Here is an 18,189-nt window from a genome sequence, read left to right on the forward strand (position 1 = left end):
CAAGACATATCAGCACATAATGTAATGATTGTAAATGGAGAGAGCAGAGTATGTGTGGAGCCCAAGCGGGGGCAGGGCTGGGGGCCTCACAGATGAGTTGCAACTGGTTTTCACCGAGCTAAAACTGATCGAGTTGCACCCCGGGTTGCTGACTCCAATTGCGTGGTTATGGAATGCAGCCGACCCCCACCACGCGGCGGCATCAGGTCGCATGCACATGGGAACAAACAGCAGTCAATGCAACTCCTGTTGGGGAGCAGGTAGGGAGCCCCGCTGAGGTCGGGCAGCCGGTCGGCAGTGCCCTTGTGCTCGGGAGGTCGCTTGTGTGATGGTAACAGGAAGTTACCCCTAAAACGTAAACAGTTATGTAAACGCGCTTTCTCATTTGTTTAAACACATGCCTACCTCTATGGCCTGGTGATGCTACTTCTAGGTATTTGTCTAAGAGAAATAAAAATTGGTACACACACAGAGGTACACACAAATGACTGATACAGGAATGTTCACAGCAGCTTAATTTATGGTAACAAACATGGTAAACAATGCTAGTTATTTCAAGCTAATACTGATTCACCATCAACCAGAGGATGGGTTGAAAATTCTGGTATATTCAATGCCCCTTTATATTAAGAAAAAACTAGTAATGGATGAACAACAAGGATAAACCTCAAAAGCTGGTGAAATTAGCCAGACGCAGTCTGAAGCTACTGCCTGAAGCTCTGAAACAGGGAAACTGGTGTTTGCTAACAGAATATTAGAGGCTGGTTGCTGCTGGCAGGAAGGTTTGGACTCGGGGGAGGCATGAGAAAACGAACTTTGATGGGATGTGGATTACAATGTGGACGCATTTGTCAAAATCCATCAAACTCTACACAGAAGATCTATGCCTTTCCCTGAAAATAAATTATGCATCAATGAAGAAAATTTTAAAAAATAAGCATGTGTGCACGTGAATAACACATGGGTTGAGAGAAAGAGAAAGAGAGAGACAAAGAGAGCCGATCAGCCAGCATGTGCCAGGCGCTGTGTCTCCCTTCCTGCCAGCGGGGCTTCCGGTCTCCCGGGGGTTGAAGGGAATAATTAACTACCTGCTAATCAAACCTCTGTGAAGACATGAATGGCATAGTTCTGTCCTCAAGGACTGAAAACCTTTTTTTTATGTGTCACTCTTTAACATCAGTAAAAATGAGCACAGATATGACTAAAAGCAACCAAAAAAGAATATAAAGAATGCGTGGTTCTTTTGACTATTTACTTATCAATTTAGGAATAATCAAGACTTTTCCTAAGAGTGAGGGTTTCTGTAAATGATATCCTCTGAATATGAGCAAAGCAAGTGAAAAAAGAATGAAAACAATAGTGAAAGGAAATGTATGAACTTAGAATACCATAAATGGATGCGGGGTGAGCAGGCTGAGTTCTTAGCTGTTCATGCCGGTTCATTTTTTTATATCTGTGCATTGGGATGCAGGATTTTTTTAAAAAAGTCTCAAAGGCTTAAAACAATGAGAAATGAATACTCCTCCTCAAGAGATATGCTATGATCAGGTCATGCAAGGGTGGCTTGCATCCAATAATTTGAGATGCTTATTTAGGGAACAGAATAGGGGGTAAACAACATGTTAATTAAATTTACTGTTAAAGCTAAAGTAAGAAGTGTTAACACCATAGAGAACTATTATAATTGGTTGGGGGGGTGAGGAAGTTAGTGAAAAAATGAGAAGGAGACCATTATTCTGGTATTTGCTTGTGTACCCTTTCAAAACAGGATGATGCGTATTGAAGATTTAAGGGCAGTCATAAGTAATCAGTGAGAGGAACCCCAGAATAATATTACTACAAATATGTAACAATGGTCACCCTTCCTCTAAGAGGTGTCTATAATAGGTTCTTCCCAGGCTAGTGTTCCCTGGATGTAGAATAGAGAAAGTCACCTTGATTTGTCCCCTGAAACTCTCCCGGAATGGAATCAGTGCCCTGAACTGGGCACTACATCTGTGATCACTTCTCTTAGGGGAGAATAAGAATAAACAAGGACTAGAAAGACTGATACCACATTCTGAAAGAAACTGGTGGGGACTCCTACAAATCATCCTGACCCACCATACCAGACTCGGCCTCTCATTTAGGAGGACCAGCCTTACCCAAGCACAAGGAGGTACTGGTGAGGTAGCATCTCTAAAATTGATGCCAGATCCATCCACACCTAGGAGTGCTTGATGGAGGTTACTCATAGGGAATGAGAAGATAAATTTAAATGTCCATGATATTGATATTAAAGAGTTCCACGGAGCCTCAAAGGCCATAGAATCCCGTGATTTTCCAGGTAGAAAGGAACTAAAAACCGATCCAATCCAAACTTCCCGTTTCACAAGTAAATTGTGTTCCTGCAAAGTAAAGGGGCGTATGTACAGGCAAGACCACATCTGGGACCTAGATCCCCTCAAACGCAGAGCTCCTCCCAATTTCCCGCCCCCCAAACTCACTGCCCTCCAATCAGAATCACTCCTTGGCATGGGACTTGAGGAGCCATGTTGCCTGAGCTACAAAATCCACTCTCTCTGCTTAATTCACAGCTGGTCTTGGCATTGAACTATAAACATGACAAATGTGTTGATCTTTCAAAGGTTAGATGAAAGTAAAAGTAGCAGCACAAAAAGATTACTTCTACCTTAAAGAAAAATAAGGGGAATCTCAGTTTAATGATTAAGTATAACAAAGAAATGAACATGTAATTTAAAAAAAGGATGCCAGAGGTGAAATACTCTGTCACTACCAGTAAAAGAATAAAATGAAGTTAGAAATACATATAGTGTTAATCGACTATCATATTGTTCAATGAAGAAACGATAGGACAAACCCCACTTAACCCACTCAAAATAATTGAGTAAATATGGTGATTAATGCTATGATTATACTAGAAATATACTTATGTTCTTAGAATTAAAGATGCAATAAAACATATTGTTAATATTCAATCAAGTTGTTCTTAAGCCAAGAGTCCTCTTGGTAAAATATGTTCAATATTCAAGTCCTGAAAATTCCCTTGAAAATTTGCATTATAGGACATTAATTGAATTGGGAGAATGTGTTTCCACAGAATTAATATCCAGGAATAATAGAAGTGACTTAAATTAATAGCTGCATAAGCAAAACTACAGAATCTTCCCTTTCTTTGTTACTAACATTAATCTGTCCTTGTAATAGATTGTAATGTCCCGGGTTCACCTGTTTCAGCCAGATATTTATTTCTAAGGCAGCCGTTTAAGACTGGAGATGGTCCGTGTAACTTAGTGATGGGAAAAATACGTTTCTCCTACTTTTGTGTAGCTGCCCAACCCCCACTGTGCTTTCATCTCGATCGAAGGACGAGGAGCGCGACACAGACGTCTGCTATTGAGGTAGATCATTTCATACCCACTCTACAGATGAAGGAATTAAACTGCAAAAGGTACATATCTTCTCCAAAGTTACAGCAAGACCAAGCAGAAGGTCTGACTTGATTTCCAAGCCCATTTTCTTGCTGCTACCTCGTTATGACACCCCATCGTGCTGGGATGGATGTGGGGTGTGGGGTGAGAACGGGGAACGAGTCCTTTTCCTCAGCTGGGTTATCTGCAAACGGTAAAAATGAAAGGAGCCAACGGCTCGGTGAGAAAGTTCACAGGCTTCCAAGTCAAGCAAACGAAGCGAGTCTTGTCCTGTCGCTTACTGGTGATGCTGAACTGGGCCTGTGGCTCAAAGCTTCCTGAACTCTGACCTGGTCACGGCACCTCTCCTACCGTCGCTGAAGGGTTAAGTCTAAAACACCTGTCACAGTGCCTGGTGCTGCTGCTTATGCAGCCATTGGGAACTCTTGCCACATGTCCTTTCGGTTCATTGAATTTAAATCAATATTGCTATGATTTTTTAATAAATTATTTACAAAAAGCTGGCCTCCTCAAGCAGCATTAACGATGAGGTGTAAATGTGTTGACATCCTGATATAGGAAAACGTAATCTTCTAGGTTTTTTCCTAAAATATATACAAATTCTCTTAAAATGAATTTGAGGTTCAGCCGCATGCTTTTCTAACGACAGGCCAAGACTCCACTGTGTTTGAGTTTTTAAAAACAGCAGTCAAGCAGACTAGAGACCCACCCTGAGGTGAGAGGCAAGTCGGTGGTCTTCAGGTGCCTTGCTACCCCTGAGTCTGTTGGCCTGCAGGTATACATTGGCACCCACTGGCATTTTTCGTCTCCAAGAAACAGCGGTACCTGCTACTGAAATGCATTTTGGCGTGTGGGCTCCCAATCATCACATTGTGTGTCAGTCATGCAAAATCCCACAGTGTGCCAATGGCGCCCAGTAAGGTTTATGAAAAAAAACAAAATCTGGTTTTCTGACACTGGCAGAAGCTCCATCTCAAAGATTTCAAACCTTTATCCAAGTTGAAAAGGCCCTGGTCTGGCCTCTTATTTTGCCTTTGAGCTTCACGTGCTTGTTACGTGTTACAAGAATATCATAAATATTTTGTCATTATAGCAATAAAGACGAACAAACAGAAAAAGCATTTGCTCCTTGATGTTTGCACCGGCGGCAATGGTAAGGAGCTCAGTGACCTGCAGGAAGCCATGAGTCCCTTCTGCCTATTGGTTTATTCCTAGTCCTGAAGCAGATGGAGGGGGAGAGGCACCTTCAGGTATACAGTCAGCCGCTGCATATGCTAAGCAGGTCAGTTCAGACTGAAATCAATTTAATGAGAAGGCAGAGTGGAAGATTTATCAAAGCATCAGTAGAACATCTTCCTCCATGATTTCTGAAGAATGGGTTATGCGAAGATTTGTGGAAAGATTATCTCATGGCCTTAATAGGCTTTATTTTGTCTTTTTCCATAGAATGAGAGTGACAGACTTTTTTTAAAGCAAACTTGCTGTTTCTTTTGAATCTACTGAATGAGTATAGTATAGTTCCCTTAATGATATCAAACCTAGCTGAAAATTTGTGAATTATAGTCCTCTTTGATCAGGGATCACTTCCTTCTAGCACAGAGAGCATCTGCCTTGCATATATGCATATAATTATATGTATTACATCTTTAAGAGGCTTGGTTCAAATACATATAAATTGAAGCAGACTCAACTTTCAGGTCATTTCAGCTTAATGCAACATATTGGGTTGGCCAAAAAGTCCATTCCGTTTTTTCTGTATAGTGGTGTTAGTAGTGCTTAGCAGTTTTTAGCTTCATTTGAAACAATTTTGTTAGATTATATGGTGACAGCTGTCATATCAACAAGCATTTTAAAAAACCGTCAAAGTCGGTGAATTTCTGTGCAGCTGTTTTAATATTGAAGGTAGAAGAAGATACAAAACATTTTAGGGATATTATACTTTATTATTTCCAGAAAGGTAAAAATGCAACTGAAATAAAAAAAAAAAAAGATTTGTGTTGTGTCTGGAGAAGGTGCTGTGACTGATAGAATGTGTCAAAAGTCATTTGTGAAGTTTCTCGGTCCTATTGACATTTTGGCCAAAGAATTCCTTGCTGTGGGGCTGCCTTATGCACCGGAAGGTGTTTAGCAGAACCCCTGGCCTCTGCCCAGTAGAAGCCGATAGTGAGAGACAGCTGACATACTCAACGTACCCAGATCGATAAAGTTATTGGTGAAAATTAAAAATGCGTCTTTTATAGAAAAAACCATACGGACTCTTTGGCCAACCCAATATTGAACTAGGTGTTTTGATAGAACCAGACCCTTTCCATACGTTTGGTTCTACAAAAACTGAACGATGTCTTGCTTTTCTATTAATCGTCCCCCCTTCCCCGCCTGGCGACTGGAGACATATGTTTCTCACGATTTGATCTATGGGCCGCCTGCAGTGAAATCGCCTGGGAAGCGGCATTAAACATGCAGGTTCTGGGGCCTGTCACCAGATACAGTGACTCAATATGGGGGGTTAAGGGCATCCCCAAATCTGGATTTTTAACAGGCTTACCAGATAACCCTTCTGCACGGTAAGTTAAACCCGTTACACAAATTCTGTGTCCAGGGATTAATTGGTAGCAGCCACATCGAACTGTGAAGAGAGCCAAGTTCAAACGCAGCTACTGCCTTTCCTGTTTATCTCCCAGATGAAAATGGTAATAACAGTTTATGAACCGTGGCGTGATTCAACTGCTCTCTTGGATAGCCTTTTAGAAGCTACTTAATCTTCTGAAATTTTCTTCTCCTCACATGTTAATAATACATCTGCGTTACAAGGGTGTTCTTTCTCTGCCTTCACCTTACGTAACTCTTCAATCCCCTGTGTGCCCACTTTTATATTTTAAAAACCAGAAAGCTGAAAGCTAATATATATATGAGTTATTTGCTTAAGGCCCTTCAACCAAAAAAATTATGCATTATGCCGGACTGCAGTACATGATTCAGACTCTATGCTGTGGCTACTTTTTACCACATTTGCCATAATTCTTCTTTAAAAACTATAGTCATCGCTTCTGCTGAGATTTCTTTGAAACAGCAAAATTCACAAAACGAACTCTGACTTGTTCCACAGTTGACTTCAGTCGTATTGCAGAAGGGGCTGTGTGACATGAAACCAGAAGGAAGACAGTGTCCTTAAGTTTTCCATCATGCCCTTTTTTGGGCAATGTCTGCTCCTTCCCCCAGACTGCAGGCTCACAGAGGGACACCCTCTCTGCTCCACAGGTGTGAACAACGGCCCTTGGCGTAGAGACAGATTTTTGATAAATAGTTTGAAATAAACAGTGGGGTTTTATTTTGCATCTTGTTGTATTTTCATGTCTATTACACCCTGGGTAGCTGTGGAATATGGTGTCCCCACTGTAGTTACTCTGGCCGCTCACTTATTTGTTCAATAGCTCATCTTTGTATACGTGGCAAAAGTTATATGAAATTTAGTGGACATAATTACTTAACCATCTATTTGTTACACAGATAATAGGTCCTCCCACTGTTCAGGGGGGTCTTGAGAATTACTAATGCGAAGGCTACCACTCATCAGGCACTGGTTATATAAGGAGACTCTCTGAGATAGACATTGAGGACTCCACTTTTCCAAGTCTCACCTTGCTTCTGAGTCTCAGTGAGAGAAAATGACTTGCTTGAAGTCACAGAGTTGAACCTGTTGAACACCTTCTATGTAAATGTGGACATTCTTAGGAAGACGTCCCGGGTACTTGTGCCAGCCTAGGGCATTAAAGTAGAAAGAAATCTGAGAGGTGATCTCACCTATTTTCTGACTGCTCTTTATAGGTTACTTTTTCTTAATCCAGGGATTGAATCTTGGACTTTTTTCACCTTCGGATGGTTCTGATAACTTAAGCATCTCTCCCTGGAAGTAATACCCAGGACTTGGAGGCTAGTGACCATGTAAACAGGCTCCGATGGGATGGCCCTTAGCTGTAGAATCCTTCCAGAGCCCAAGGACTGCTAACTCCTCTTGGCAACATCCTTTGTTTGTGAAGCATGGTTAACCTTCCAGCTCCGAGGATCTTGTTGTGCTGGCAAAGATCATTAAATATAACAGCGTCTACCATTTTTCCTCCAGAAGCTTTGCTTTTATAATGACCTCTTGATGTCTTAAATGACCTAGTGTCCTTGACACCCAGGTCCCAAGATAAACATGAATCTTCAGGATGTATGTGAGTTGATGGAGGCATCCTCTCAAAGTTAATTGGAGTCATAGCATGGAGCTCAGTGAAGGCCTGTCCTACTTCCTGATCACTTTTTAGTGGGGTTCGTTCTTCTGGGGATATAGACAGGCTGATTCTATTACTGTGGCAGTACAGAGCTAACCATGGAGTCAGCCTTTCTTAAGAACCCTGAAAGAATCCTGGACATGGAGGTACTTTCATCAGCCAACTCTTTATAGATCATTGGAAAGAAATGCCAAAAGTAAGACCACTGTGGAAATCTTTGGTGATTCCACACTGAGTGCATTATTTCACTCCACCCTGTGAGCTAGACTGATAATACTAATTCAGGGTCATGAAAATATATGAAATAAAAAACAAATCTCTTCAGTCATGTCTCATTCAATCCCATTAGCTGAAGCCATTGAGGCTTAATTCACACCCAAGGAAGTTCTGGAAATCTAGAACTTTCTAAAAGCCATGTCTACGTGCACCTGGAGGGACTCTTCAGAGCTTTTGTGACTTTCAAGAGACTCATTTTTAGGATTTACTGATTGCTTTTAGGTTTCTGTTTTATGAACTCTTAACTCCTGTGGTATAAAATACCTTGGTTGCTTTTTGGTACCACATGAGGTTTGGATGATTATAAGTCTATAGAAAATACAAAGAAAATAACTCATTGGCCTCAGCTGCAGTACGGAAACTGTCCCAATGCCATTGCTATGCATGGGAGCAACAGATCTTTTAAAAACTTACATTTTCCTCTTTAATGAGTCAGGTGATATTTAAAAATTGTGAGGATCTTAAGGCTCTAGAAAGTTCATATATTATAGGCAGAGACATCCGCCTGACACAAAAGTATACATTTCGAAGAAAAAAATGTAAACTAAGATTTAATAGCTTATTCAATTTGTTATTAACTATAAACTGCATAATCATTTGAAAATGTTTATCAAGAAAAATAAGTTTATTGAGCATTCATTGAAGGCTGGATACTGAGAATAGAAAGTAAATATTGACTAACTTGTCAATATACTATAATTGCATGATTATTTGTCAATAGACTATAAATAGACATCAGCCTAAAATAATGTAGAACTAGAGGGAAAGTCACTAGTACAGCTAGTGTAAGTCACTCATTCAAGAATCTTTTAAAAATGCTGTTTCAGAGGACGTCCTAGGTGCTAGGAATACAGTGTAAGAGATGAGCAGACATACGCTCACTCACGTCCCGAGTCCTGCCCGCTGGCTGTTTCCAGTGTACTTCAGGTCTAGACAATAAACGCATATGGAACCACGTGCTAGGGCTGCAGATGGGGCACAGGAGGGAAACGCGTCTAATCGGTGCAGGTTCAAGCTCAGCTTCCTGCAGGGGAAGACACATGAGCTGCGTCTGAGAAGACAGCAGAGGCCAGCTCAGCAGAGGCTACGGCAACGGCACCCCAAAGAACAGCGCTTCCCCAGAGATATAGGACAGAGCGCAGTTGCACATGTGGGTACCCAGCTGGTTTGGAAATACACAAGGAAGCAACAGGAAGAAGAAGCAACAAAGGATGTCTTAAAAACAATGCGAATTCGTTAGAAGGGGAAGGGTGGGCATGCTCATATTTACACTTTAGAAAGATCACTTTCGGGGTTGGATAGAAAAATGACTGGAGACAGTCCAGGGTAACCAGGAAAACCGGGCAGATTGCAGTCAGTGACAGAAGAGACAATAAGATCATGAACTAAGTGAGTGACAATGTAGACAGAGGAAGAGGGGATTGAATAACACTCTAGTAAGGGAATTAACTAACTTTATTTGGCCATAAATTGAATGAGATACATTTAAGAAAACACAAGGTAAGTCAAGGATGGTATTCAGGCTTTAGACTTAAACATTCATCAGGATAAGGAATGTGGGAACTGCGGAGCTCAGTTTTGGCAAATTGTGTCCTAGGGGTCTGTGGGCCACCCAAGTTGAAAGGTCTAGTGGGCACTTGAATATATACGTGTGGATCACAGGCAAGAATTCTGGGATAGATATTATTGTGATAACGCATAGCTAACATTCCTGAGCACTTCAGATGTGCCAAGAACAATTCTAGGCATTTTATATGTATGAAAATCTGGCACATAATTACATTATTTCCCATGTAATGAATTACTACAATGACCTGAATCACAAGTAGGTTAAGCTCATGAGGCCCTACTGATGCAAAGCGGCACCAGTCTGGTCAACCAAGAAGTCACTGGAGTCCTTGGCGAGCAGTGAAAATGGAGTGGAAGGAAGAAGAGAAAAGGAAAAATTACAGTGCGTTAAAATGGATGTGAGGTAAAGACTTAGAAGCGAAGGGCACAGCTCTCTGTTTTCTAACACAAATATCCAGGCTTTCCTAGCCACTGAGGATGAAATAAGATGACAGGACCCTTTTTTTGTTTTATCTGTTGATTCCTACACAACGACAAAGCCACCATCAAAATGAGAGAACTGGCAGTGACAAAATACTCCCATCTGGTGATCAAGCCTCATTCAGGCTTGAACAAATGTCCCCATAATGTCATCTGTAGCAAAAGATGTCCAGTCCATGATCACACTCGTTTAGTAATGTCGTTTCTCTTTAGTCTCTCTCTGAAGCAATTTGCCTTTCCTTGGTGTTCTAGCAGCTGCTATTTGTTGAAGATTGTGGGCCAATGATTTTGTAGAAAATTCCTCAGTCTGAGTTCATCTTCTGTTTCCTCATGATTAGATTCAGGTTATGTACCCTGGGCAGGACGATCACAGGAGTGATATGTGTTCTCATTGCATCTATCAGCTAGTACATAATTTCAATTTTTCCCATCATTGTGATGTTAACTTTGACAGAATTATTAAGAGGGTTGAAGACTCCGGTTTGAGCCTCTAGGAATAACCCCTTTGCAGAATAGGACCACTGAGGGAGCTTTTGCCCCTGTTTCAGTTGGAAGCTGCCTGTGGAGTTAGGGGGTCATCATGATAACCAACTGGCTGTAGAGCCACATTTCTCTGCTAGATTCACCCCAGCTCCTAACTTGAACCTCATGAAAGGACATCAAATCAGGAGGCTCCACATTATATCCCAATTTTGAGTAAAGAGGGAATTCTTACTTTCCAGACTCTGCAGTGCAGAAGCGCACTCAAAACAGGTTAAGTTGGATACTGAAAGGGCCAATACATACCACAAAGTCCTACCTATATTCTTGTAATCAGGTCGATGATTCCTTCCACCAGGGGTATTGATAACCTTGACCAGTGGTTGTCAGAGATTAATCGTCACTCCGTGTTCTCGATGAGTTATTTCCTGAGTTTTAACATGCCTTCTAAATTGAAGTGGAAAAGAGGAACTTGAAGTTCAAGTTTCTCACTCAAGCTCAACAGTTAGCATTTTACACAAGAAGGAGGCATGAGGAGCAAACCCATCACTCACCTGTGATTCCAGTCCCTAGATACTAGCAAGTCGGCTCTGAGAGGTGAATTGTGAGCACAGAAAGCCAACATCATTCCTAATGTCTCAAAACTGACAGTCATACATCTTAGTTCAAAGAGACAATGATGCTGCATTTGCTAGAAACGTGCAAGAAATAAAAATAAAGTCACAGGCCTAGAAGCGATAATGCATTCCAAAGCTATTCCTTCTTCATAAAATTCTGGTTTGAGTTTGAATGTGTTTGGTGTCAAGCACAAAGGCAAAATAGTACAAATGACTGAAACTAAAGCCTGAAATACTGAGCAACATGAAAGGAACTATAACACAGGCATACGGAGAGGCTATAGGTGATGCTTCTGGGTCTTGATCGGCAAATGTGTAGACTTTGCGTAGATGCTGGCATTAGGCTGTGTCTTAGTCTGTCGTCCTGGTGAGATCATACAAGGCTGGTTAGCAGTCGGAGCCTTTTCTGAAAGGTGCAAACATGGCCATTATCCACCCCCTACGGAAGAGAGGGACCTCACAGAGCATCTTGTGGGGCACTGCTGGTCTGCACGCCCAGCTGAGTCAGCGAACAGGTGCCGCTCAGCAAGGACTGGTGTTATTTCTAAACTTCGGCTTTCTACTTTGTAAGTTGCTTTATTTTCCCCCCCACTGGCTGTCAACATTTGTAGATAGTGCTATTTTAAATACAAATCCAGTTTCCCACCTTTCTTGGACATTCTTGTAAGCTTGGCCCCGCCTTCCGCCATGGTAACAGGAGGACGTGGATGGTGCAATCTCAGGCTCGTTAGGGCCCCGCCACTCCTCACTGTCTCCTGGCCTGTCCGTTTCCCTTACTCTGGTTGGGGTCAATCTTGTGGATGTGTCCTTGGAGGACTCACCTGGTGGAACACTCACCTGGTGGCAGAGTCCCACGGAGGTCTTGCTCTACAGGGACGCGACCAGTGCACAGAGTCTGCTACAACTCGGGGTTCAGTGCACGCTAGCGGGAGGGTCAAATTCATGAAGCAAATGGGAAACTACAATGTGGACATTTGACGTTGAGTTTGGTTATCTCTTTGACTCAGTTAAAAGGTGATTATTACTTCTTTCAGAATCTGGATTCTGTTCTTATCTGTGGCAAGTTCCCTTACATTAGCTGAGCAAACACTTATTATCTAGAATATATAAAGTACTGTGATAAGTGTGATGAGAATACACATTTAAAGTAGATAGTGTTACCCCTCAGAGTTTAATCAAGAAGTATCTATAATATGACAAAAATTATCCCTTTGTACTTTGCAGAAAATAGTAATTAAAAATAATTTAATAGAGTCCTATTTACACCATTAAGACTAATAATTTAATAATATAACCATATATATCTATTACATATTATATTATATCTAATACATGCTATTATACATTAGTCCATAATGTAAATTATAGATTTTGAGTGATGATAATGTGTCACTGTAGGGTTGGTCATCAGTTGTTACAAATGTACCACTCTTGTGGGGGGTGCTAATAGTGGGGAGGCTATACATGTGTATGGGCGGAGGGCATATGGGAAATCTCTGTACCTTTCTGTCAATTTTGCAGGAAACCTAAAACTACTATAAAAAAACTAAGTCTTGTCCTGGTCAGGTAGCTCATTTGGTTGGAATGTCATCCCAGTATGCCAAAGTTTCGGGTTCAATCCCTGGCCAAAGCTTATACAAGAATCAATCAATGAATGCACAAATAAGTGGAACAATATATTGATGCTTCTCTCTCCCTTACTCTCTCTAAAATCAATCAATGAATAAGTAAATAAGAAAAAAATTAAGTCTTAATCAAAAAAATTAAATGCAATGGAATTAGAAAATATTTAGAATCAAAGGTGATGAAAATATTACATAGCAAAACTTGTGAGATGCAGCTAATGCAGTCGTCGGCAGCCGTCCGTCTCGAGAGACGATGGTGTAGCTTCTTAAGAGTCTATCTGCACCGCCGAGAGTGGCTGTGCAGTCCGACTCGGGAGTGACACGGTATCTGTCTCCTCCTGTGTTGAATCAAGTGCAATGACGCTGAAGCTACAGAGCCTGGGCAGGGTAATATGGAGGGTCTGCTGTTGCCCATGCAGCAGACCCCCCCTCTCTTCGCAGCTGAAGGGTCCAAGGGAAAGACGGAGTCAATACAGCTTGGCTTCAGGTGCGCCGCAGGAGTTGCCGGTGTTGACTACAACGTCAAACCGCCTTAGGGACTCCGGCTCCGGATTTTCTGTCGGGGTTTACTCCCTTAGCCTTTCCCCTGAAGAGGTATGCCGCAAGGCAGCGGAGGTTTTTTGGAGTCAGAGTTTTCCTTCTCTGATGTACCCTGACTGGAAGATCGAACCAGCGACACTTAGCTCGCAGGCCGACGCTCAATCCACTGAGCTAAACCAGCCAGGGAGCTAATGCAGTAATTAGAGAAAAATATATACCTTAAATATTTATCATATTAGACAGGCTCAAAATGAGCTAAGTGTCCATATCAAAAGGCTTGAAATTAAAGAGCAAAATAAATCCCTTAAAAAATAAAAGGAAGAAAAAAATAAGGATTAGAAAAGAAATTAATTAAAAAGAAGATGGCCCTGGCCAGTGTGATTCAGTTGGTTGGGTGTCATCCCCAAACTGAAAGGTCCTGGGTTCCATTACTGGTCAGGGTACATGCCTAGGTTGAGGATTCAGTCCCAGTAAGGGTGATTAATCAAAGTTTCTCTCTCACATTGATGTTTCTCTCCCTCTCTTTCTCCCTCCCTTCCCCTCTCTCTAAATCACTAAGCACCTCCTTAGGTGAGGATTAAAAAATAAATTAAAAGATGTACAAAACCAGAAGTTGATTTTTCTGAAAAAGATTCATGGTAAAAAAAATTCTGGTGAAAATGCTCAAGAAACAATAAGAAGGTACTAACCAATATAGAACTAGAAATAAGAATACAAGCCACAAATTGGAAAAGGATATTCATCATGCAATAAATATGAAGAGTATATTTAAAATTCCTGTCCCTGGCTGGTTTGGCTCAGTGGATTGAGCGTCAGCCTGCGAGCTAAGTGTCGCTGGTTCGATCTTCCAGTCAGGGCACATCAGAGAAGGAAAACTCTGACTCCAAAAAACCTCCGCTGCCTTGCGGCATACCTCTTCAGGGGAAAGGCTAAGGGAGTAAACCCCGACAGAAAAGCCGGAGCCGGAGTCCCTAAGGCGGTTTGACGTTGTAGTCAACACCGGCAACTCCTGCGGCGCACCTGAAGCCAAGCTGGATTGACTCCGTCTTTCCCTTGGACCCTTCAGCTGCGAAGAGAGGGGGGGTCTGCTGCATGGGCAACAGCAGACCCTCCATATCACCCTGCCCAGGCTCTGTAGCTTCAGCTTCACTGGAGAGGACACTCCAGCGTCATCGCAAGATGTCGATTCAACACGGGAGGAGACAGATACCGTGTCACTCCCGAGTCGGACTGCACAACCATTCTCGGCGGTGCAGATAGACTCTTAGGAAGCTACACCATCGTCTCTCGAGACGGACGGCTGCCTACGATAACCTTATATTAAGACATAATTTTATATAATGAATTAATATAAATTTATATCATGTATTATAATATTTAATATATAAATTATATAATTTTATATTATAAAAGCAGCATGCTGATATATGTGAAAATGTTTTTGAATATTATAAATATGTTCAAACTTCACACTTCTGTCTTTTATGGTAGAAGAATTAACTGAATCAACTCTTCCTTGAATCGATATGTAAAATGCACCTTAAGAGAAGATAAAAGTGAAGCATGTACTTTCAAAGAATTAATTCCAATTATGATGCTTATGTATCTTTTACATTGATGTCACTTTAGCAAGAGTGATATAGTCGAGTTCAAGGGCATTGGCTGATAGAGTCAAGCACCCTCCCTGGTTGAATCAAACCGATCTTGGGCAGGCCACTTAATACCCCAAAGTCTTGGTGTTCACAGCTGTAAAAAGCATAGTTAACATATATTTCTAGGTCATGGAACAAACCACAAAAAGACAGATGACGTATACCAAAAATACCTAGCTAGAATTCCCAGACGTAAAATAGGTTTTGTTTCTTCCTCGATTGTGTAAAAATATGAACTTTAAATGCAATTAAATGGTCTGCTCATTAGTTTTAGTTTACTTTTAATCTTTCAGGTTGGTTTCTCAGTTTAATTTTGCTTTAGAATTATATAAAGTCTTGTGACATTTCAAAAGTCAAATCTACGAAAGAAGAGGTATTCAAAAAAGGCAAACCACTGTCTCTCAGTCCACTCCTCATAAAGGTAGCCATCCCTCCCTCTTTTTCAGATACGTGATAACAAACTGTACACACTATTATCTACTGACAGTTGTTGTTTTTTTTCATTTTTTGGCTTAAGAGTATACCCTGGGGATAGATCTTTGGCTGTACACAGAGACGCTGTAAGTGTTTGGCACAGATGAGTCAACCGAATCCCCGTTGATGGATATCGGGTTACCTCTGCTTTGGCAACGGTTGCTGCAGTGAATCGCGTTATGTATGTCATAGAGGATGTTAGGTTGGAACTCTGTGCTCATTTCTAACGATACTGAAACTTGGGGGCATCCCGTAAAGTCTGGGACTTGAAATACTGCCTGAAATACTAGGCAGCTGCCCAGGTGACGGGCCTCCTCTTGGCAGAAGACGTTAGAATGACAGCATGGGAAGCGGCCTTTGCCTCTGTCGGAAATTAGATGATTTGCTCAAGTTTTTATCATTTTTCCCTTAATTTTTATTGAAGACAGATCGCATCTCTCTGCCTCAATGACATGCTGGGAAAATTGCTTAGTAGGAAGCTGACATTAAACACAATTTTCATGGTCCCTTATTGTAAGGAGACAAATTTTATAAGAACTTTTCTTTCTCCCCCCTCTCTTACCTTTCTTTCTTCAAATTTTTGTTGAAAAAAAGGTTTTTAAAAAAATTGCATATTCATTGATATATGATTAACATAGCATAAAATTCACCACCCATGGAAAGTCTACAAATAAATGAGAACATATTTTGTGCTCATGAATTGGAAGAATCAATATTGTTAAAATGTTCACATTACCCAAAGTAATCTACAGTCCAATGCTATCCCTATCAAAATTCTGTGGAAACTTTTACAGAAATAGAACAAGCAATTCTAAAATTTGTATGAAACTACAAAAGATCCTTAAGAGCCAAAGCAACCCTGAAGAGGAAGAATAAGGCTGAAGACACTTTGCGCCCTGATTTCAAACTTTATTACAAAGCTATGACATCAAAACAGACATTTCAATCCGTGGAACAGAATAGAGAGCCCAAAAGCAAACGTTCATGGTCACTTATTTTACAACAAAGGGTCCAAGAATACGCAATAGGGAAAGGATTGTCTCTAATCAATGCTGTTGGGAAAATGGGACAGCCACATGCAGGAGAATAAAACTGAATCCAGAACTACCCTATGATCCAGCAATTTCACTGCTGGATATTTATCCAAAGAAAAGAGAAATATCAACTCAAAAGGATAAATGCACCCCGTCTTCATTGCTGCATTATTTACAGTAGCCAGGATATGGCTACCAACTATATGTCCATCACTGGATCGATGAATAAAGAAAATGTTGCCACACACACATGCTTGCACACATGTGCACACAGGAATTTTATTTAGCCATAAAAGGAAATCTTGACACTTGAGACAACATGGATGGCCTTTGAGGGCATAATACTAAGTAACATAAGTCAGATATAGAAAGACAGATGCCCTGTAATCTCACTTCTATGTGAAATCTTGAAACAATGACTTCATAGATACAGGGAACGGATGAGGGGTTGCCAGAGACAGGGCATGGAAGGTGGCTGAAATGGGTGTGAAGAGGGTCGAAAGGTACAAACTTCCAGGTATCTATGTCACGAGGAGTCATGTACAGAGTGGTGACGATGGTTAATAACCCTGTGTTGTTGTATTTGAGGTAGCTAAGAGAGTAAATCTTAAAAGTTATCTAAAGAAAAGAAATGTGTAGCTATGTATGGTGATAGATGCTAACTAGACGTATTGCAGTGATCATGTTATCATATATACCAATAAGAAATCATTCATTTTTACAGCAAAACAAATATAATGCAACATGGCAACTATACCTCAATAAACGAGAAAGGCAAAGCAGCAGAGAACAGGCTTTTAAACGAGCTTTACTTTATCTCTGCAAAAGGAAAAGACGGCTAGGAAGTGACCCCGGTTCACATGATCGGGGGCCTGGAGGCACTGCCAGCCTGAAGAATGGGATTTTCCCTCCAGTTTTTCATTTCACTGTGAAGTTTTATATTCACAACAAATTACACAATGCTCCAAAAATGTTTCCAAAGAGAGCCTTCAAAATGCCCAGAAAATAAGGTAGTCAATACCTCTCCTTGGACAAAGATTTGGGAATTAACCATTTCAATCCAAGAACTGTCTAAGGAGCACGTGCCTCGCTTTCCTGCCTTCACTCTTTGTCACTGGGCTTATGAGGAAAACTCAAATGTAATTGTCATCCATAGAAATTTTTTCAAGCCACGAAACTATCCCAAGACCCAGTCTCTCTCTACGGGTCTCAGAGGTTACTTAGGGAGAAAATAGAAAGACTTGTGAAGACAGAGCTATAATTCACTCTAATATGTACTCATGTATAAGAACGTGCAGTGTTAAGAAATTTCATAAAATGGTAACTGAGCTGCCAAGGAGTTTGACAGAAACATAGACACTTCAAACAGAATCCTGACAAAGGAAATCAGTTTGCGGAGGAATGAGATACATTACCCAGGAACACTCTCCAAGGCATATTGAAAGGCCTGAAAAGAGTTACCGCACACAATGTCTATTATGATCGCACTCACATAAGAAAAAAATCGTACTCTGGGTGTACCCTTGTTTCTCTGAGTAAATACCTTAGAAGACCTAAAATATTTGCTATCCCCTCATAGCTCACAGGGCTACTCCTGGAGAGGGGAGGGGTGGGCAATACACAGACAGCGAAGGGAGACTACCTGCGCTCGGCTGGCAGACAATTCCAACATCTCAGCACTACGACCTGGCGTGTGCATGGCCCCCCGGTGTCTGACTGTGGGTCTGTGGATCGCACTGA

Source organism: Furipterus horrens, unplaced genomic scaffold (assembly GCF_987537825.1).
Source record: "Furipterus horrens unplaced genomic scaffold, mFurHor1.1.pri manual_scaffold_9, whole genome shotgun sequence".
In the NCBI taxonomy this organism is placed as follows: Eukaryota; Metazoa; Chordata; class Mammalia; order Chiroptera; family Furipteridae; genus Furipterus; species Furipterus horrens.